At 37.9% G+C, this 24,280-nt stretch overlaps 1 long non-coding RNA gene, 1 other non-coding gene and 1 pseudogene across 2 annotated transcripts; all 3 read left to right on the top strand.

Moving 5' to 3' along the window:
* The window catches only part of LOC140699886 (formin-2-like), a 121,548-nt pseudogene that overhangs the window by 68,924 nt on the left and 28,344 nt on the right, over positions 1-24,280 (top strand).
* Positions 2,533-2,641, top strand: LOC116279905 (U6 spliceosomal RNA). The gene has a single exon (XR_004189189.1). It is a non-coding gene; the product is annotated as a U6 spliceosomal RNA (small nuclear RNA).
* LOC140699194 (uncharacterized) lies at positions 11,145-15,605 on the top strand. Its single transcript, XR_012077204.1, has 3 exons — positions 11,145-11,490; positions 15,019-15,189; positions 15,471-15,605. It is a non-coding gene; the product is annotated as an uncharacterized lncRNA (long non-coding RNA).

The following is a 24,280-nucleotide window of genomic DNA, read 5'->3' on the forward strand; positions in this document are numbered from 1 at the left end:
TTATCTATTCTACATTTTGAAAGCAAGAATAAACAAATGGGACCTAATTAAACTTACAAGCTTCTGCACAGCAAAGGAAACCATAAGTAAAACAAAAAGACAACCTACAGAATGGGAGAAAATTTTTGTGAATGAAACTGACAAAGGCTTGATCTCCAGAATACATAAGCAGCTCATACCACTAAATAAGAAGCAACCAAACAACCCAATCCAAAAATGGGCAGAAGACCTAAACAAGCAATTCTCCAAGGAAAACAAGCAAATGATCAATAGGCACATGGAAAAATGCTTAATATCACTAATTATCAGGGAAATGTAAATCCTTTTCAAAGTTGAAATTTATTGTACTTTATTTCTGTGCATAATCTTATTCTATTTTAAAATCTGGGTTTATTTTCCTATAGAATAATAACAAGTATTAGCTTATTGGAAATCTGGAATCTCACTGGTTTTCTCCAAAACCTAAGACTGGTCAGAATTTACAGCTTGAGAAATAAAGAGTTAAGAAATAAGTATGTGTCTGTGAAGAGTAGAATTCATATTTTACAGCTATCTAGAGGTATCCTAACTTGCCAGTAATATGGCCTTAGAATTTAGCAGAACTTGAAAATCTGAATATTAGAGAAAATGAATTACATAGTAAACATAGTGAAGTTTCAAAGATGAGCAAACTTAACTTTTCAGCAGAAGCTTTCCATGAATATATCTTAGCTTTCTTTTTGACAGTTTTGGCCTTAATATTATAGTAATGTTTCTTTTTCTGGGAACCAGATACTCTTTATTTTGAAAATACTTTGTTGAATGTATTATTTTTAATGGCAGCTTGTATTTTGTGATATTCAAGTGATCAAGCAATTTATAAGAAATAACTAACATCACCCACATGTAAGATTATACAGAAATGAAAGAATTTTGGCTAACTTATTGTACACACTTGTTCAGCCAAAGTGGATGGCAGACTCTACCACTTATGCTAATTTACAGGTTTGAAGCAATATTTTAAAAAAAATAATGTCAAATTTGGTGATATGTAAAATAAAATACTTAGTATGCTGAATAAAATAGATTTGTCATCTTTCCTCTGGTACTTGCCCCAGGACCTGGTCACCCACCAGTTGGTGGGCAACAACCCTGGGGCCACCTGGACCCTGACTCTGCTCATCAGTGAGCTGGTATTAGCCCCAGCATTTCCCCAGCTTCTGCAGTCAGCTCTCTTGTGACCCAGTTCTGCCAACGAGTGGCCAGCAGCCTGCGTACAAGGCAGAACCTGGCATCTAAGTGGACCAGGAATCAATGAAGCCTACCCACATAGCCAGCCCACCACAATAGAATGATCCATCCCTCATAGGGGGAACATACAGCATAGAGCTTGCATAATGAGAGGGGAGTGTGCTGCTGGGACACAGGATGTCTCCTGCAGAGGGACCCCTCTGCAAGGTCCTGAATGCAGCTACTGTACCAGGCACATAAAAATAAAAGCAGAAAGTTTGGCAAAATGAGGCAGCAAGGAACATGTTCCAGACAAAGCAACAAGATAAAACCCCAGAAGAGCTAAGTGAAGTGGAGATAGTTTACCTGAGGAAGAGTTCAGAGTGATGATGGTAGAGATGATCAGAAACTTGGGAGGAAAATGGATTCACAGAACAAGAAAGGAGTTTTTACAAAGAGTTAGAAAATATAAAGAATAACCAAACAGAGATGAAGAATATGATAACTGAAGTGAAAAATACACTAGAAGGAATCAACAGTAGACTAAATGATACAGAGGAAGGAATCAGTGAGCTGGAAGACAGAGGAAGTCACTGATGCTTAACTGAAAAAAGAGTAATAAGAAAGAAGAGAAATGATAGTTTAAGAGACCTCTAGAGCAGCATCAAGCACACTAACAGTCACATTATAGGGGTACCAGAAGGAGAAGGGAGAGAGAAAGGGACTGAGAACATATTTGAAGACGTACTAGCTGAAAACTTCCCTAACTGAGATAGGAAACAGTTACCCAAGTCCAGGAAGCACAAGAGTCCCAAAGAGGAGCACACCAAGACATATTGTAATTAAATTAATGACAAAACTTAAAGATAAATGGATAATATTGAAAGTAGCAAGGAAAAATCAACAAATAACAAACAACAGAACTCCCATAAGGCTATCAGCTGAATTTTCAGTACAAACTCTTCTGGCCAGAAGTGAGTTACACAACATTAAAATTGATGAAAGGGAAAAACCTACAACTACAGATACACTGCCCACAAAGTGAGCATCTCATCAGTAAAGGCAAACATATAGTAAAGGTAGGAAATCATCCACACACAAGTAGGACAGTTAAAAGACAAAAGTAGTAAAGTCACCTGTATCCACAATAAGCAGTTAAGGGATACAAACAATAAATTAGATGTAAAATATTATATCAAAAACAATAATCATGAGGGGAAGAGAGTACAAATGCAGGATTTTTAAAATGCATTTGAAATTAAGAGGTCAGCAAACTTGTAACAATCACATGTATATATTGCGTGCTAAATAAAAACCTCATGGATGCTCACTTTGGCAGCATGTAGATACTGAAATTGGAATGATACAGAGAAGATTAGCATGGCTCCTGCACAAGGATGACATGCAAATATGTGAAGCATTCCATATTTCTTGGAGTTTGAGATTTGTGAATTTTAAGCACTATATATAAAAATAGATTTCAAAAGCCAAATTTATTCTGTATAGCACAGGGAATATCAATATTCAATATCTTGTAATAACATTTAATGAAAAAGAGTATGAAAATGAATATATGTATATATATATATATGCATGACTGGGACATTAGGCTGTACACCAGAAGTTGACATATTGTAACTGACTATACTTCAATTTAAAAAAAAACAAACAACCTCATGGTAATCACAATCTAAAAATATATAATAGGTACATAAATAAAAAAGGAATCCAAACATAACATTAAAGATAGTCATCAAATCACAAGAGAAGCAAACAAAAGAAGGAAAAAGGAACAAAAAAAGACCCACAAAAACAACCCTAAAACAGTTAACAAAATGACATTAAGGACATACATATCAATAATTAGTTTAAATGGAAATGGGCTGCATGCTCCAATCAAAACACATAGAGTGGCTCAATGGATACAAAAATGACCCATATATATGCTGCCTACAAGAGACTCACTTCAGATCTAAAGACACACAGACTGAAAGGGAGTGTGTTTTCACTCCCAAAGTGTTTTCACCCAAAATAAGCATAATAGTGTTTTCACCCAAAATAAGCATAATACATTCTGTTCAAGTGCACGTGGAACATTTTCCAAGATAGATCACATGCTAGGCCACAAGTCTGGGTAAATTTAAGAAAAATGAAATATCAAGTATCTTTTCTGACCACAGTGCTACAAGACTAGAAATCAAGTACAAGAAAAAACTACCAAAAAAAAAAAAAAACTAACAAAACCCCAAACCCACAAATATGAGGAGGCCAAACAATATGCTGCTAAACAACCAATATATCTCTGAAGAACTCTAAGAGGAAATTTAAAAAATACCTGGAAACAAATGAAAAGGAAAATATAATGATCCAAAACCTATGGAATACAGCAAAAGCAGTTCCAAGAGTGAAGTTTATAGTGATACAAGCTTGCCTCAGGAAACAAGAAAAATCTCAATAAACAACCTAACCTTACACCTAGAGGATTACAAAAAGAACAAACAAAACCCAAAGTTAGTACAAGGAAAGAAATCATAAAGATGAGAGCAGAATGAGATGAAATATAGACTTAAAAAATAATAGAAAAGAGCAATGAAACTAAGAGCTGGTTTTTGCAAAGATGAACAAAATTGATAAAGCCATAGCCATATTCATCAAGGAAAAGAGAAGGGCCCAAATCAGTAAAATTAGAAATGAGAAAGTAGAAGTCACAACTGACACCACAGAAATACAAAGGATCATGAGAGATTACTACAAATACATGCCAATGAAATGAACAACCTAGATGAAATAAACAAATTCCTAGAAATGTACCATCTTTTAGGACAGAACCAGGAAGAAATAGAAAATATGAACAGAACCAGTTACCAGCAATGAAACTGAGTCAGTAATAAAGGGAAAAATAATAAAAAAAAAAAACCCTACATACAAATCTCCAGGACTAAATGGCCTCAAAAATGGATTCTATCAAACATTCAGAGAAGAGTTAACCTATTCTTCTCAAACCATTTTGAAAAATTTCAGAGGAAGGAACACTCCTGACCTTGCCAGCATCACCACGAAACCACAACCAAAGATATCACACAAAAAGTAAAATTATAAGCCAATATCACTAATGAACATTGATGTAAAAATCCTCAACAAGATAGTAATAGAGTGAATCCAATATACATTTAAAGGATCATGAACCATGATTAAGCAGGATTTATCCTAGGGATGCAAGGATGGTTCAATAGCTTCAAATCAATCAATGTAATACACATGAACAAACTGAAAAATAAAAACCATATGATCTTTTTAATAAATGCAGAAAAAGCTTTTGACTGGATTCAGCATCCATATATGATATACACTGACACACACACACAATAGACTATTACTCAACTATAAAAAAGAATGAAATTCTGCCATTTGCAACAATATGGAAGGACCTGGAATTTATTATGCTTATTCAAATAAGTCAGAGAAAGACAAATACTGTATGAAACCACTTATACTTGAAATCTAAAAAATAAATCAAACATGCATATAATAAAAAGAAGCAGAACCACAGATATAGAGAACAAGCTGGTGGTTATCAATGAGAAGAGGGAGGTAGAGAGGGGCAAAATATTTTTAGGGGATTAAGAGATACAAACCACTATGTATAAAACAAATAAGCTACAAGGATATATAGTAGAACACAGGGAATATAGCTAATATCTTACAATAGCTGTAAGTGGAACATAGCCTTTAAAAATTGTGAGTCACTGTTGTATGCCTGAAACTTACATAATATTCTATTTTTATTATACCTCAATAAAAATATATTTTTAAATTGAGTTTTGGAAAACTTTACTAGAATTTACTTGAATGTGTTTCCTCAAGTAATTTTTTATATGTTCCCATAAAAGGGAAAATGAGAGCATTATTTACATTCTAGGATAACTCAAAAAATACTTATTAATTATTAATGGTCACTTTTAAGGCTATTCTGGAAAAATGAAAATACTCTATATAGTTTACTAATGCAGGTTCAGGAAGAAATTTTGAATATTTGTACTTTCTGGATGAATTTGGGAGCTAGATTTTTGGCTTGTGATTTCTTGTAGCATTGTAATTGGAGAGTGGAATTAACTCTCAGGATATTAGTGATTGTTTATTAAAGTTATTCCTTTTGCTATGGGCTATTTAGAGAATATATGGCCTAATTTCCCAAACTATGCATTGTAATACTGTAGTCTTGTGTGTAGATATTGGTGAAAAATAGTAACTTAGATTTTTTTTAAATATAGGTATGAATACCTACATTTACATATAAATAATAAGAGCCTCACAATTTTGCCTGTTTAAGGTGTGTTATATTCCTTAATTAGTTGCACAGTAAATGAGCGTCCCTTGCAGCTTCCTTGCGCAGTAAGAGCTACCTGCTGTTCTTTGATTACAGGGCAGTAAGGGCCTCCTGGCAGGGCCGTGTCTCTGAAGGTGCAGCTTCTCTTTAGCTCTCATTGAGCAGCATAAATGACCTTCAGCAGGTGAAATGTTGTAGTAAATACAGCGTTTTTAGGGAAGAGGTAATGGGTTAGGATTAAGACTGTTAAGCTTAGACCTTTCCTATTCCCGTTAGAAAAAAAACTACTTCTGAAGATTTTGAACAAATACACCCATAGCACCAAAATACTTCATTTATAGTAAATATATGCATTTCTGTCTTGTCTGCCCATAGCTTTTCCACTGCAAATGGGTTAGGTATTTGTTTTGGATTTATAAATAGTAAAGAGATTTGATAGGGTTTTTTTTTATTTTGTTTTGTTTTTGATTTAGTTTTTGACAAGCAAGATACAAGTTTAGTTTCACACTTCATATCATATTTATATTACCTGTTAACTATTCTTCCTCAGTAGATAAAGAGCAGGTGTGCAGGGTCAGCTTCAGGCTCCCACGCGGGGAAGATAGTAATGTCTGTGTCTGTGGGCTGTGGCTCTTTACGGCGGCCTCTATTGGGATCATCTTTGAAAAGCCCTGGGAAGCTCTGGAGAAACAGTTCGCAGCACGAGAACTCGCTCCCTCTCGTCTTTTCAGTCCAGCCCCCACTGAGCAGTTAGTTCCCAGCCTGTGTGAGCAGCTGCCTGACACTGCAGCTTCGCACAGCTGGAGTCTGTGCTGCCTTCTCTGGTACCTTCTCTTGTTTCTGTTCTCCTCCTTTTTCTCTACCCATTCCTCTTCCTTCTCTTTTATTTTTACTCATCTATTATTCCTATTTAATTTACCCATAGGGCTTTCCCCTTTGATTTGGGTAGCAAAGCATTTTTTCCCTTACACTGTTCTGGTAAATTGCATGCCTTGGGAGAGCTGGGCACCATTTGGATGTGAGGGTGACTCATACGTTGGCACAGTTGCTCTCAGCTACCTTGACAAATTGTGGAGAGTCCAAGGTACCACTTTCTGAAATGCCTCGGGTCAAATATTTGAATTAGAGTGAACATGATATAAGCTTTATTCATGCACATAAGACATACGCCCATGGCCATATAAATCGCAAGTATCTCACATGATCCTATTGAAGACCTTTTTAGAGATTACCTCTTAAAGGAAGTGACTAACTTTAAAACTTAGAATCTAAAATGTCTTTAGGGAACATTCTACTACCAGGTGTTACCAGGCAGGGAAGAGAGTAGTGTATCTTGGAAGTAAGTTGGTTCGTCACTCAGAATTGTCTCCCCTCTCCTCAGGGGTCTACTTGTCTTCCATGATTTCATTCAAGGATTAGACAAGGACCTTAGGACTTTATGGTAATGTGTGTCACCACTCTGAAATCTGAGAGTGGATAAGAGGCGACACATACAAATACTGATAGTATCTTCCCATGGAGGGATCTTTTGAAAGTATTATAACCAAACAGATATATTTTGCTTAATTTTATCTTTTTTCTTTTGGTATTTTGAGTATTCCTTTTTTATATTTATCTCTGATGTCTTTGTTGCCCCTCAGGAAGTTTCTGACATGAAGTCTGAGGGTCAGACCACTGTCATTCAGCAACTGGAACAGACCATTGAGGATCTGAGGACCAAAATAGCTGAACTAGAGAAGCAGTACCCTGCTGTGGACATGGAGGTGGCAACTGGCCCTCACGGGGTTCAGAATGCAGTGGCACCTTCAGAAGACGTCTGTCTGGAAGCTCTCAGGTTAGGAGAAAAGGGTTTGACAGGCAAAGTCAATCCAGACGTCCCCGAAAGAAGAGGGCAGGATTCTGACCCTTCCTTCTGTTAGTGCCCAACCAGAGTGTCCCCCAGGCCCACCTGGGGCTGAAAGTCGAGACTCAGCGGTGCCGTCCTCACCTTCTGGACCTCAGACAAAATTCTGTTCAGAGATACCTTTGATTGTGTCTCCAAGGCAAATATCTGTACAGCTCAACGCACATCAGTCCAGCCAGACTCCACCACCTCCACCCTTTCCCTGATTTGATGGTCAAGGAACGGCCAGGGCTCACCTTCCCATCCTTCTCTTCATACTGAGTCTGAAGCCAGCCAGGAGCACTCTGTTTGCTCCTCCTTTGAAAACAGCCGTGACATCGCACCCCCACCACCTCTGCCTTGTACACAGTCCTCCAGCTCCATGCCTGGCCTGGCCCCAGTGCCCCCCCACTCCCCCCTCTCCCATGACATGGGATATGCTCTGGCATGACAGGTCTTGCTCTGCACAGTACAGCAGGCCCCTCAACTCCTCCTCTGCCTGGTACAGAGATGCTGCCATTCCCTCCCCCACTTCCTTGAGTGGGGATCCCCCCTCCCCCTCCTCTTCCTGGAGTGGGGATCCCTCCTCCCCCTCCACTTCCTGGTGAGGGAATCCTTACTCCCCCTCCTCTTCCCAGTGTAGGGATACCTTCTCCCCTCCTCTTCCTGATGTTGGGAATCCCCCACCTCCTCCTTTGCCAGGTATGGGGGTTCCACCTCCTCCAGCCCCTCCCCCACCCCCCTCCTGGAACAGGCATTCCCCTACCCCCACCAGCCCCTCTGCTTCCTGGATCAGGTCTCCCTCTCCCACCACCAGCACCACAAGTGTGTGGATGTCTTCCTCCTCCATTGCGAACTGGCTTGTTTGGATTAGTGATGAACCAGGACAAAGGGAGTAGGAAACAGCCAATAGAACCCTGTCAGCCAATGAAGCCTCTCTGTTGGACCAGAATTCAGCTACACAGTAAAAAGTAACACGAACGGGAGTCCGTCTTTCCACAATTTGTCAATATGAGGGAAGCATTTTCCTTTCAAACTTTTGGGAAAGTGACAATTTAATGTATTTCCAAGTACCACTCTAAAGCTTGCCTGTAGATTTTTACATCAGTATTCCATGAAGCAATCTGCTATTTAAAATTTTAGACTTTTTCCCAGAAGTATCCAAAGGATAAAACAAATGACATATGTCAATGTACAGATTTCTGTCTATATAGTTTTTGATTGACTTTTTAAAGATAGAGGCATATATTTTTCTTAGCATGCAGGCTCTGTTGCCTAGTTGCAGAACCTCACTGACAAATAGCTTATAAAAGTGAATCAAATCCTTAGACAAACTGAGTCTTGAGGATGCTTTCTGCATCCCTTTTAAGGCACATTGCTACTGTTCCATTTTGTTTGCTGTAGTCTTTTCAGAAACATGCTACACAAAAATACACACACCCACACTCCATGAGTGAAATGATTTAGTTCTGAGCACTTCATGGTACTTCTACAGAAGATCAGCAACACCGTGAGGTCATAAAATTATACATTTATATGATTTTTATAAAAGTTACGTTTTTCCCACTAGGTATGCTGCTGGTGTATTGCTTATCAATGCACAGACCATAGCCTGTGTTCTTGATCTCTGGGACAGTGCTGTGACGTGGCTGTGGAATGTGCTGGTGGGAGACAAAACATACACTTTAAATTTTACTGGACTTCTTTGTCCTAAGTTCTCAGGATTCTTTGAAATTTGCCTGGTGTCTCACAGAGTTAGAAATAGGGTATTTACCAGGCTCATTCTCATTTCTCATATTTATTTTCTCTTCACTGAATCATTCTGAGGGGAAGAATCTATATATTTTGAATACTTCACGCTTTGCAGCTCGTTCTCTGAATAATTTGCCACGTCAATTACATATGCTGATGCATCATTTCAAACTGTGACCCAAACTCACTTCATCCGTATGCGTTATATGAAGTTGTCTTGTTTTATTTTTCTTTTGCTTTTAAAAAAATGGATCTACCCTTTTTAGGTGGTACCACGTGAGTCTGCAGTCACTGAGAAGTCAGGTCACGTGGAAAGATGGGCAGTGGTAGGAAGAGGGAGGGGACACTGTGGGTCATAAAATGATTGCGTTTTAGCCCATGAGTAATCCACAAAGCTGATGAGCCAAGTTGAGATTGTGAGATGGCAAACATTTCCTGCCTTGATAGCCATCCTGAGAGGGGTTTTCCATTTATGTTTTTACATAATGACTTGATGACTGAGAATTCCTGGAAATTATTCTTTCCAAAATTACTATTGTTTTCTCTTCTACCCTCTCCTCCTTGTCCTTTCTGTTCATGCTCCCCATGATGTCTTGGAGTTTGGCTTGATGTCTCTCTTACTGGTTTTTTGCTTAACTTTAGAGACTCATGTACGGAGTCCCTCCACATCCTCATTTCCACGTCCACAGATTCAACCAACCTCAGATCATGTGGTACTGCAGAATTTACTACTGGAAAACATCTGTGTGTAAGTGGACCTGCACAGTTCAAATTGTGTGACCTGTAATTTCTCTTTTCATGTGCAAACATTTTAGTACCTCATGATCCATTTCCAGGAAAGTGAATAGCCTTAATGCCATGGAATGTGTTTATAGAATTATTTCAAGCTATTCTTCTTATATACAATGAAAGCTACAAATTCTGGTTTTCTTTAAATATTTCAAAATAGCCAAATAATTTTCTGTGATCTGCCCTCTTCTTGAAAGTAAGACTGTAGCCAAATGCACTGCGATTTAAGGAGGTGGCTGTGCTGTTTTTACTTTCAGAAAAGATGTTTTCAGTGTGATAACAGAAGATTGCTTAGCTGGACACACTGCTGTTTGGCAGAAGGAGAAAAAGATTGTTCTCTGGATGCCTAGAGTAGCAACGATGATGGATCTCTTGTATTTCTAAACCCTTCTCCTCCAAGGAACCAAAGACAGAGGATTTCATACTTTTCATAGAATCTATATTTGAGTTCTGTGATGACTTCTTAGCTTGCCCTTCTGCATTTTGAGATATATGAATCATAATGAGATTAGCTGGGAAGGCATATGGGAGTTTATCAGACTGTGACTTGACACAGTTCTCCTTAAGCAAACAAGCATGACTCAGATCAGAATTAAACACCAACCTGCTAACTTGGCACAACAGTAACCCTGTCTCTTAAGGAATCAAGAAGATAGAAAACCAGTCTCATATGTGGTCCATGCTTAAAACATCACACACATATATACATTTGCCCATTTTTTATGTCTTAACTTTTTTTATTGAAGTATAGTCAGTTTACAATGTTGTGTCAATTTCTGGTGTACAGCACAATAGTTCAGTCATACACATGCATACATATATACATTTTCATATTCTTTTCATTGCAGGTTCCTAAAAGATACTGAATATAGTTCCCTGTGCTGTATAGTCGAAACACTGTTTATCTCACTTGCCCATTTTGAAGGAATGCCCTAGAGCTAGTAAACATGTAGCCAAGTCTCCTCTCACCCAAAAGGGTAATTCCCTAACTGTAATGTTGATAATGACCCTAAGTCAGCTTGGGATCTTTCATGTCCAAATAAAGCTTAAATTTAACCTGAACCTATGAGCAGGAAAGTGGGAGAGTTTACATGGGAATGATTTAGATAGTAAGAATGGCCTCAGAGAGAAGTTTCTGGTTCATCCTATGTCAGATGAGGTCATGAGCAAATATATTTTGGTGAACACAGCAGTAGTGGTAGCAGCTGCTTCAGCAACAGAAATAATCATAGTGGTGATTATGACAACAACGGTCATAACAACCATGGAAACCTCCAGGTCACTGGGCTTTATTTACCACCTGCCAGTCACTGTCCTAGCAATCTAACATTAGCTCATTTCGTCCTCATGATCCTGTGAGGTAGACGCCATTGTCTGTGGTGTATAGTCCAGAAAACCAAGGTGCAGAGGGATCACAATGTTCCCAGGAGAGTAGAGGGCAGAGCTTGGGTGCAGACTTCAGCCATCTGGCTCGAGTCTGTTCTCTTAATCATGAAGTCATAGGTATGGATGTGGACTGTTATATATGAGTGTAAGTTTGGTATTTTATTCATATGGAAACCAGAATCAGAATAGATAATTTTAAAAATAATTTGGATTTGTATTGATTTTCATATATGCCAAATGTTTATTTATGTATTTGTTTATTTTTGGTTGTTCTTATTTTTATTGGTTATCATTATTAAGTTTGTTTGGCACCTTCCAGTCTATACAGAAATTTACAAACATATCTTTTTGAAAAAATTGAAGTATAGTCAGTTACAATGTGTCAATTTCTGGTATACAGTATAATGTCACAGTCATGCATATATATATATATATATATTCATTTTCATATTCTTTTTCATTAAAGGTTATTATAAGCTATTGAATATACTTCTCTGGGCTATACAGAAGAAATGTCTTTTTATCTATTTTTCTATATAGTGGTTAACATTTGCAAATCTCAAAATCCCAAATTTATCCCTTCCCATCCCCTCATCTAATTTCCAGAAAGGCTTCTCTGTGTGTTGTTAAAGTTCATAATAACAATGGGAAAAGAAGCATTCATTGCTTAAATGTTCCTATGTGGAGTGTATAATGTAAAGCCTCTAAGTATTCTTATCTGAAATAGTATTTGCTGTTAAAAAGCTTCCCCTTATCATGTTGGGACATTGGGAAATCATGTAAGCTGTACTTCAAATGTTGTCTGCTGCTGTAAGATTGGTTGGTCGGAAAAGGAAAAGAGAGGTATGAATTTTATCTGTGAATCTGCTTACTTTTACTTATTGAAAATGTTTATTTTTTAGATTAAAAATATGTCTTATCATAATCAGTGGATATTTCAGGGCTCACAGGATGATGGCCTGAGTGATACTCTGAGTAGCAGAAGTATAGTGTTGTACATTGGTGTCCATTTGTCCTGTTGTAGCTGGCAGGGGTATGTTTGGGTTGGACAGTGCTATTTGTCTCTTAGACCTAAAAGAATGTGTGAAATAGCAAACATTTTATAGTAAGACAATTTAGATTTGTTTTGAGGAATGCATCATAAATGTTTGGTACTTTGTAACTTTTAACATAACATCTATTTTTAATAGAATACATTCCTATTGCAAGCCTTAAAATGTATTTACATAGAAAACCACATCAAAATACAAGGCTATAAGTAAGATGAACACATGATTTGTGGAATCTGAGTCTGTTTTAGATGTTGAAAAATCACTGTTTTTTGAAGGTGCTTTTCCTGTAACTATTTATAGAGCATACCCAATCAATTCAAAGAATGCAGCAAAAATAACCTGTTTGTAAAAAATCCTCTTTCAGCCAGAATATTATTTTTATACTTCAAAATAAATGGCTAAAGACTGAACAAGCAAAGAGCCTAATGGCATATTAAAAAGGAAATATAATTAGGCTGATGATCCTTGACCTTGCTAGATGTATTAGGAAAATTATATTTAATTAATTGTACTTTTGAATTGCAAAAAATTTAACAATGATGGTGATGTTTAGTTCTTTTGGACTTTATATTACATTTAATATGATGATATTATGTTCTGCTGGACTAGATGTATTAGAAAGGGGTATTCATTTTCAACAGATGAAATGTTCTGTTTATTAAGATCCATCAGCATAGAAAAAAGGGCTTGGGGGAAATTTACTTAAGATTTATTGTCTTTTAAAATTCTTTATGGAAACTAAATTTCATCCTTGCAAAAGTGAGGGAAGATTTTTGTTCAGATGATGGGAGTGTGTCTTGTCAATACTGCTAAAGTGGAGTGACGCAGCTACTGCAGAGAACCTGGGAAACTGGAAAGAGAGGGGGCCCCAGTTACTTTCAGGGATGCACCCATTTCTTGACCTGATGGGAACACGGTTTATCCATTTCTGCAGGGAGAACAGCAGAGAAAAGCAGGAGCCATGTCAGGGAGAGCACAGAGGTTCTCTGGAGGGCTAATTTATTACAGAACAGCCCATGGGGTCCAGCATTATCTAATCATGTCACAAAATGTGCTGCCTGTGGTCAGGAATTGAATAGAATGAGTCAGCTGGACTTAGGGTGAGACTGTTTGGAAGAGATGAAACTTGAAGTGGGCCTTGAAGAGTTTATTTTATTTAGATATGTACAGAGGATTAAAGGATGAATTTAAAAAATTTATTGAAGTGTAGTTGATTTACAGTGTTAGTTTCAGGTGTAAAGCAAAGTCATTCAGCTATACATATGCATACATATATACATCATTTTCTTTTCAGAGTCTTTTCCGTTATATGTTGTTACAAGAAATTAAATGTAGTAAGGGATTACTTTTGAAGATAGCACCATGAGCAAAGATTTCCTTGCGTCTTGTTTAAAACCATAGTAAATCAGCCAGCAGAGTAGCAAGCTTCTCCTGTGTGTGGGAAGTTCCGTGTGATGGTTTCAGTAATGTGAATGCAGGCTGTTGGTATTCATTTCCCTTAGCTGAATGTGTCTTCTTCTTGTCTTCCTAGTAAAAGTCTTTAGGTTTTTCACATTAGACATAAGACTGAGAAGTAAATTTAGATAAATTAGACCTGAAGTTAATTTTGAGGTCTTGGTTCTACATAGTGGAATGTATGTTTCTTTACTAGAGACAGCAACAGGGTTTTGGACTATTCCAGTGCAAAGGAGAACTTTATTTCTTTTTTATTTTAAAGTGTAGTTACATTTATGATAGCTCCTACCTTTTGCCTGTAGGAGGTGATGCTGTTGACACTAGACTGATTGCTCACAGTGTGCCTCTGTGTGACCTAAGCTGAAAAATAGCTCCAGTTATGGAGGACACAAAGTTAAGACTTAGAAGAAAAATTAATGTTCTTACTTATATCCCTAGTTTTTAATTTAAAACTTTTTTATTTAAACCAAAATATAAATTTATATTTCTGAAAGGAAATGACACCAGACCATAATTTGAAATTACATGCACACACAGACACAAATCACTGGTAAACATAATTTTTATCTACACAGAATATAATACAGCTGCACATCTCTTCTTTATTATTTTGACTAACTTTAAAAGGAAGTACATAAAACAATATGTATATTATCGAGCCTATGACATATAGACGTAATATATTTGAGAACAAACTAGTAGAAACAAAAGCTGTATTTGTATTAGAGTAAGGAAGTGACACCATATGTAATTCAAATCTACAGAAAAAAATGAAGAGAACAATAAAGGGTAAATAAGATTAATATAATATAGTTTATAAGTATACTTCTCTCCTCTCTCATGTTCTTTAAAAGGCAAATGATTATATAAACTAATAATTATAACAGTTTGTACCATATATAAGTCACACACATAGTATGTATAACAGCAGTAACATAAAAAGGTGGGAAGTGAATGGAGCTATAGAGGAGTAAAGTTTCTATATTTTTGAAATTAAGTCAGTATAAATATGAGATAGATTCTTGTAAATTAAAATAAATATTGTAAGCCCTAGACTAACCACTAAGAAGACTCAAATACAGTATAAAGTATTTGGGCTCAAATACTGAATAAAGTACAAACGAATTAAGTATCTACTTAATCTATGTATCCATCCATTACAAAAGAGGGCAATAAAGGAAGAATAGAGGAACAGGAGCACATTCTGACCCAACAGTTCGCCTGCTCTGGACAAGCCGCGCCCGATTGACTCTAGGAACCCCCGAGCCTGCACAGTCCTCGCGCGGACGAGTAGAGCACCCTCGCCCCGCTCAGTTCACCTAAGCTCCCTCCCCGAGGTGAGCCCGGTCCCCACGTCCTCCAGGCGGGGTTGAGGTTGGGTGGGGGTGCTCCTTTTGGGCGGTCTCCAAGGCGTGAGGCCCCGAGGCGCTCTGGGGGATGGCCTCGTCCCTCGCTCAGTGGCCCCACGTCTCTTTTGGGAGGCCAGTGCGGGTGCGGAATCCGGGAGGTGTCCGCACAAAAGGCCAAGACAAACTCCCCTTCCCTCCCTCTTGCCTTCCTCGCCCCTCCCTTTCGTGCCTGCTCCCTCCTCTTTCAAACCTCGCCTCGGCTCGCTCAGATGGTGTCAGTTCAGTCCCAGCGCCTCGGAGCGAGGAAATGGCCATGGAGCCGGAGACGCAGGTAAAGGGGGCGCGCCCCTCGCAGGCGCGGGGTCCCAGGTGGCGCCTCGCCTGTCCCCTCTGGCGTCCTGCGAGCCCGCCCTCGAGTCTCCGGAACTCATTATCTCGCCCCGTCTCCCCCGATGGTCCTGCCGTCCTACCCGCCCCCCAGCCCCCTATCCATACTATGTGTTCCGCTCCTCTAGGGCGCCTCCTCCCCACCCATCTTCTGAGCAAATCCACCAGCAGGTGTCCGTGGAGCCCCTGGTGTGTACAGACGTGTTTGACCATCACACTCACTCTTGGAAACAGTCTAGATGGCTTGGGGGCAGGGGAGCAACCCCTTCCTCGTGTCGGGAGCAAGGAGGCCCGCTGGAGGGAGCCCGGGGGCTGCGTGGGTGGTTGGGTGGGAGGCTGTTCCTGAAAAGTTGGGTGGCTCTTCCGAGCAGGTCTCCCCGTTTGCCTACTCGGTTGTGGGGGGCGGGCGGAACAGTGGGCGCCAGCATGGGGGTCTCCTGCGATTGCCCCGAAGGGGCCACGGCAAGTTGGAAACAGCCAAAACAGTGTATTCTAACAGGCGTCCCCTGCAAACAGTGGCCAGGGCCGTCCGCAGAGGCTGGGCAGAGGGCGCCTCTACAGAGGCCAAGGGAGGGACTGGGCCTCGCTGCCCTAGGCACACAGCTGTGTGTGGACCATAGCTGTTTTGATCCTCCTTTTATGAGTGTGGAGCCCAGTCACATTCTGTGTTTCCAGTAGTGAGTCCAGTTCCATTCCCTGCTGTGTGACCTCTCCCCCTACCAGTTTCTGCATAAGCCAAGATCTTTACCTTCTCCTCCATGTGCACACTCCAGTGACCTCTCACCTCCACACTGCTTATTAACTTGGGCTTCTCTGCTATTTCTGGTCCAAAGAGATATTATAATTTTTTTAAAGCACACTGTGTGGCTTGGTTTTCTCTCTTTATGTTCTCATTCATTGCTATGTGTTTTCAGCAGCACAAAGGCTCAGCCTATGAATTTTTCATTCCATTTGACTGGAAATCTCTATTCACTTTTATACATTTTTTCCCACTAAAAATTATAACATGAGCATTTCCCGTGTCATTTAATGTAATTCAAAATCTTTTTAAGATGATTTCATAATAATCCATCTTATGATTGCACTGTAATTTAGTTGTCATTTGATTCTTGTAAGAAATTAGACTCCAGTTTTCCTTGCTCTTGAGAAACATTGTGTTGAACATCCTTATTGACAGCCTTTTTACTATAGCTCTGATTATTCTTTAATATAGATTCTGATAATTATGGGATCAGAGGCAATGAATATTTGTTTTCAGATTCTTGATTTTTATTACCCAAATACCTTCTAGAAAAGCAACTTGTGAATTTAAAGGGTGGGATGTCTCATAAAATAGAATTGAAAAATAAAATTTATGAGATTTATATCAGTAAGGAATCTCAGAGATATTATAGTCTAATACCTATCATTCAACAACTTTTATTAAATTAATAGAAAATAAAAAATAAAAACATAAACCCTTCCTTCTAGTTCATAGACTAATAAGAAGACCAATACTTCTGTGAATAACCGCTATACAGTATACAGGTACTTTTAGTTATGTAAATAAGATAATATAGAAACACAGAAAAGGAATGTTTAAATATTCTTGGAAAATTACATGTAAATTGGATTTTGAAAAGTAACCTAAAAAGTGACAAGAAATGGATTGCAAAATCTGATATAGCTAAAACATAAGTTGCTCAGGGACATGGAATCAGAAGATGACAAGCCATCCTTGCAAAGGGTCTTAAGGACCTACTGAAAAGTTTGGACTCCATTCTGCAATCACTACTTAGCCACGGGAATGCTTCTAGGCCAGGATACAGTACACTCAGATAGGCGTTTCTGAAAGGCCATCAGGAGGCACTTGTGAATCATGGTTTAGAGGGGAGACTTGAAGCAGCAGACCTAGACAGTCAGTTGTTGAGGGCACAAGCTGAGGTCCCTGTGTTAGGATGAAAAGGATCTGGGAGTACTTGGAGATGCATTACAACAAGATTCTAACCAGATACAGAGAGTAAGGAAGAAGGGATAAGATGACTCTTTAATAGCTTGTATACCGGGTGGATGCTAATACTATTCCAGAAGAGAATCCAGGAGGAATGAATAGTCCAGATACCCCTGTATTCATAGAATGCAATAAACATAAGATGAGAAAGTTTTCTGATCATGCAGAACACACAAGTTCATATACTTTAGAAGGGATTTACATTTTATTCCAAATGCAATATCTAGTCACTGAAGAATTCTGTTTAGGGAATTGGAGTGATATAGTTTGTGTCTTGAAAGTACTGCTCTGGCAAGCATAGAATTTCAGAGACATGTTGGTAAGAAACTCAAATAAAAGATGATAATCATTTTGACAAAGGAGGGGGACAGAAGAGATGGAAAGAACTTTAAAAAATGATTCCAATTTTAGGGCCAGTGAGGGTGGTATAAACTATTTAAATGTTTCTGTGTACAAGCTAATATATAACTGCTTCTTAAAAATTTGATCGCTCCATAATTTCCTCCAGGTGAACATTAGATTACTGTAAAGAATTTCTGTTTGAGATGTTTAAAAGCCTTTACATAAGCTTTGAAGGAAACATTTTGACTTGTGATTTTTTCCAAAGTCAGTAAGCTTTTATTATCTTTCTCTCTCTTCTCATTTTCCCTCCCCTTCCCTGTACCAATATGCACATGTACTTAATTCAGATAAACATTTTCTAGGATGTTTAGACTTTTTATGCTGTAAATCTCTTGACTTTCCATTACTTTCAGTGGTAATTTTGCTAGTGGAAGGGAGAGTTAATGAGAAGGAAATCAAGTCATTGGTCATTTAATTTTAAGATTTTATGCCATTTATTCACATTACAAAAAAAAAGTAAAGTTGTATTTCCTCATTTTCACTAATCTCTTGCTTTTCGGACCTGACTGCCTTGAGAAACACCACAATAATTAATGGTGATTATTTATCTGACATTTAAATGAAGACTTATTTTATTTTAGAAATTATCCCTGATTGTGTTACAGTGTGTACTTTGCAAAAGTGTTTTCTTTTCATGCAGTGATCAACTTGGATTAATTCAAAGCTGTAAGATGCTGTTTCACACAGGGACCCGATAAACAAATTACCACATGAAAGTATAATTTACTTCATATATGGAGTAAACTGTCACCATGGGATTCAAGTCATTTAAAGTACTCTTGTGAATGTTTCATTCTCTGTGACTGAGGTCCTGTGATTATTTCTTTTTCCATTTTCCATTTGCAAACTCCTGCTCACCCTTTGTACTCAGAGAGACTCTTCAGTAAAGCTGTCTGGATGAACTTGCCCTGCAGGAGAACATTGATAAAAATACACTGGTAGCTTTATAAGTAGACATTTACAGAGGTAAATGACAGCATGTTAAAAGTGAGGGTGTAAGTATCAATACCTTTTCAAATTACACCAAAATACTACCGATTAATATCTTTTTAAAAAATTTAAAAAGTCAGAGAATGTGAAATATTTTCAAAAATATGGATTAGTGAGATCTCTTTTACATTGATAGTGGAAATATAAATTAACACACTTTCTTGGAAAAATATCTGGCAATATTTCACTAACTTTTTAAAATCCATATTCTCTGACCCAGCTTTTGGTCCCTAGATGTATATACCAGTGCAGAGTTGACCAGGCTAACTACATTTATAGCAGCAGCAACCAAACCCCTCAGATATTTTTCAATAAAATAATTGCTGAGTAAATTAGTATCTTCTCTCAAAGAACATCTATTGAAGAGTGAAACTAATTGCACTACATTTATCTGCATTAAAAATAGATAACTCTTATTAATACAATCTTAAGAAAAATCAAGGCATGGAAAATACAAACAGTATGATTTCAATTTTCAAAGTTTATATATCTATATGTGTATGTGTGTGTATACACACACACACACACACACACACATATAAAATAACTTATTTAGGGATAGCAAGGGGATGAAAAAGTCAACCTTGAAGGTAGTGGTTGCCTCTGGGCCTGAGGGTGGGATGTAAGGAGCATAAGGGACCCTTCCAAAATATTAGTTCTGTTCTGTGTCTTAAGTTGGAAATTGGGTATATGTTAAATACATTTTATATATGCTCCTCTGTTCATATATATCTTTAATCATTGTATTTAAGAAGAAATAAAAATAGGTAACCATCCAAGAATCTATCTGAATTAGAGCTGAGATGTAATCATCTGGACTTACTAATTTAAAATGTGCAACAATACAGCCTTTTTTTATTGTTTATGATGAAATTATATAGCTTAGCAAATTCAAGCATAAACACAATTAAGGACCATGTGAAATTTAATTAAAAGAACAAACTATGTATAAGAAGACTTCAAATATATGTTTGCAGATGAACAGTACTATATATAAAACCGTTTTTGGGGAAAGAGTAACTTGAAAAACTAGCATGTTATCTGTGAACAGTTAAAATAGATATTGTGTATAAGCAATAAATAAAAATAAAATTTTTAAATACTGGTGCCAGAAAGCTGTTAAGTACTTAGAAAAATATAATCCATTAAATTAATAGATTAATGTTTCTACTAGTTGTAAGTGAAGTCAGGGAAACAGAAGCCATATTTGTTAGTGTAATGGAAATCATTTTACACAGGTAATTAGGTTAAGACATGTTAGAGCAAAAAGGGACTCTCAGGTAAATATTGGGAGCAGCCGTCATCCCTAGGGCTAGAGGAGTGAGAAGAAGAGGTTGGAGTTGTCCAGGAACCTAGCACGAGAGGGAGAGCGTTCTGTGGGGCTCAGACCCAGAAGTCTGTGGAGAGGATGTTGCCTGTGCAAACAGTGCCCGAGGAGCTCAGAGAATGAGCCTCGCAGAGCTGAGACTGCGAGCTTTGAGGAGGTGGTACTGACTGGGCTGGTACTTTGGAGGGTGCTTTGATGCTGGGTTTGGGCCTGTAAAACCAAGCAGGGAACCGGAGCCACCTGCTGATTCGTGAGAAGTGTCTGGGGGCAGAGCTCACCAGAGCAGCAAATCCCCTAGCTTCCTGTCCCCTCCTCCAAGCCCTCTCTTCCCTCCTCCTTGGTGAAACCTGTCAGAGAGCCAGATGGCAAAGGACAAAGGTAATTGGCTGACTCCCAGCACCAGCATCCCAGGCCTTAGTACAGAAAGGGAGTTAGGGACTGAGACAAAATCTTAGTAACTTACTACTTCTTTCATGCTTTTTTTCTTTTTTATTGAAGTGTAGTTGATTTACAATGTTGGGTTTGTTTCTAGTGTACAGCATAGTGATTCAGTTATACACACACACACATATATATGTTCTTTTTCATTAGAGGTTACTGCAAATTATTGAATACAGCTCCCTGTTCTCTATAGTAGGGCTATGTTGTTCATTTATTCTGTATATAGTTGTTTGTATCTGCTAATCCCAAACTCCCAATGGATCCCTCCTCCCTCCCTTCCCTCTTTGGTAACCATAAGTTTGTTTTCTATGTCTGTGAGTCTCTTTCTATTTTTAATTCTTTAATTTACATTTTTATTTCCATTATTCTAATATAACCCCACCTGTCTCTCTTACGGTTCTCAAAGTTAAGAATAAATGGAAGAAATGCATCACTTGTGGAGATACTTAAACCATACTGTACTTTGTCTTCTCCTGGTTAACATTTCTTCATGTTATCTTTACACTTTATTTAGTCCTTTCATTGTTGCTTTGTAGACAGCCTCACAGATGACCATACCCATTGCTAAAACTCTGAAAGATAAAAGTCAGAACAGAGCATGGATGGAGGATTCTGACCAGTGTCTGGAGCAGTAGAAAGGCGCTGAGCTTGTTTGAGTAGCACACCTCACATAGCCATAACCCACATCCTCTTCGGTTTTAATAATAGTTACTTGTTAACTCAATTGTCCACGTGATTTGCACGTCATTCTTATTATACCTCTGCCACATTTCTGTGCTACCTGTGGTCTTGGTTTCTATATCTTAAAACTGTGACACAACATTGTAAAATGACTATAACTCAATTAAACTGCTAAAAAAAAAACCTCTGAATGTATATATGTTGGAACTCATGGTTTCTGATAAGCCTTATCAATTTTCCTAAGAAATAATAATTTCACAGGAACATCTAAAGTTCTAGTCCAGTGTTCTAAAAGTTGCAACTTCACTGAGGTTTCTTTTTTCAAATTTTTTACTCAATTAACATTGGTCTATAAGATTATATAAGTTTCATGTATACAACATTGTACTTCTAATTCTTGGTGCCCTACAGTGACCTCGTCACCAAAAATACTTTCCATGTGTCACTATCCAGTTATCCCACCGTTACCTATTTTGTCCTTCCCCTATTGTAACCACTACTCTGTTCTCAGTAGCTATATGTTTATTTTTATTTGGTTTGGTTTATTCATATATTTTGCTTTTTTGTTTGCTAGTTTATTTTCTATATTCCACATATGAGTGAAATCATACAGCATTTGTTTTTCTGCCCTGACTTATTTCACTTCACATAACACCCTCAGGGTCCATCCATGTTGTTGGCAATGGTGAAATTTCATCTTTTTATGGCTGAGTAATACTGTATTGTGTATATATGTACCATATCTTCTATATCCATTCATCTATTGATGGGCAATTAGGTTGCATCCATATCTTGGCTGTTATAAGTAATGCTAGTGAACATAAGGGTGCATGTATCTTTTTGAATTAGTGTTTTAGTATTCTTAGGATAAAGACCCAGAAGTAGAAAAGGTGAGTCATGTGGTAATTCTATTCTTAATTTTTTGAAGAGTCTCCCTGCTGTTTTCCATAGCAGCTGCATGAATTTACATCCCCAGAAACAGTGCGTGAGGTTTCTCTTTTCTCCACATTCTTACCAACACTTGTTATTTCCTATTTATTTGATAATCGCCATTCCAATAGGAGTGAGGCAATTGAGGTTTTGATTTTCATTTCCCTAATAATTAGTGATGTTGAACATCTTTTCAAGAGTCCGTTGGCCACCTGTATGTCCAAAGCATAGTGCCTATATTTGCTTTTAGTAGTTTTATGGTTTCAGGCCTTACATTGAAGTTTTTAATCCATTTTGAGTTGATTTTTGTGCATGATGTGAGATAGTGGTCTAGCTTCATTTTTTTTTTAAACCTGGCTGTCCAGTTTTTCTAACATGATTTTGAAGAGACCCTCCTTTCTCCATTGTATGTTCTTTTCTTCTTTGTCAGAAATTAATTGCACATACAGGTATGAGTTTCATTGTGGACTTTCAATTCTGTTACACTGATGTATGTTTAAATTTTTCTGCCAATACTATGCTCTTTTGATTACTATGTCTTTGTAATACAGTTTGAAATCAGGGCATGTGAAGCAAATAACAGTGGTGTCTCTTTCAGTTGATGGGTGTTGCTCATTGCCGTTTGGTTGTGTGGAACATTTACTAAACTCCTTTAGGTCAGTGAAAACCTGCTGGGTCCAATATTTATTCCAGTTCCAGCATCAGTGTATTTCAGAATTGGAAGATATTGGCATCTATAGTGACAGAACTACTCCAGAAGCTCTGAAGGCATCTCTGAGTTTTCTAGGCCAGTCAGAGATGCCTGCAGTTACACTTTAAGTCATTATTTAATGACGACTTTAGGGGCAGCCAGTATGCGGCCAAGCCCCTGGCCAGTATTACGAAGAGCCTGTGTAAGCTTCTGGGACAGTCATGCCTGCCCTTGGTAAACATTATCACCTAGTCATAGAAGTTAATTTTGTGATACCCTTAGAAAATGTCAGAGGCTTCACTTTGAATAAATTTATATATGTAGTGTGCTGGTGTATATTGTATAATATTTTCAATTGTATACAAATCACTCTGATACTCAAAGCATTATACCATTTTATTTGTAGATTTTAACCAAGAATTAATTTGTACAAGTCCTAAATGTTAGAGCACCTTTTTAACTTTTCAATATATTATGGTTAAGGATGGACATATTTGAAAAATTCTAGACGCATATGTGAAATGTTATAAACAGCAAGTTCGTATGTGACAAGAACATTTTTATTATTTTATTGTGAGATGTTTCATGTCATCTTAAATATGGTTTTAATCCATGAAGTAATAACTTTTCACAACCAACTTAGGAAAGTTGAATATTTTTACTTATTTAGAAGAGTTGAGCTTGTAAATCATCTTTCATACTATGCCTTCCCAGTGTGTCTGCTGTCGCTCTGAAGTGGCAGCCACACCATCAGTTAAAGAGATACTTGTGTCCGCAGCTACAGCGCCCTCAGCCTGTAAAACTTACGTCAGATGCAGATGAAAGCCAAGCCTTACACTGTCTGTGAGGCGTGTTTGACTGCCCTTAACTCTAAACCAGACGTTCTGTAGCAGCGCCCTGGCCTCGGGTCCTTTAGTTGGAAGTCTTGAAATTCCAGGTTAGACAAACTGGGACTCCTTGTTATTTACTATTGTTATTGTTTGTATATTCCTTTTTATTTTGATGTAACTCAAGCCTACAGGAAAGTTGCAAGCTGGCACTTGGAAATCCTACATTTGCTTTACCTGGACAACCAGTTGCCTAATTTTCCTATTTCCCATTTTTTCTATCAGTCCCTCCCTCACATACAGACATGTATGTATGTGTGCTGGTATGTACATATGCAGGTGTGCATGATTTTTTCCTGAACCACGTGCCATCAAGTCAGAGATGCCATGCTCCTTAACCACCAAATACTTTA

The sequence above is a fragment of the Vicugna pacos genome, chromosome 11 (assembly GCF_048564905.1).
Source record: "Vicugna pacos chromosome 11, VicPac4, whole genome shotgun sequence".
In the NCBI taxonomy this organism is placed as follows: domain Eukaryota; kingdom Metazoa; phylum Chordata; class Mammalia; order Artiodactyla; family Camelidae; genus Vicugna; species Vicugna pacos.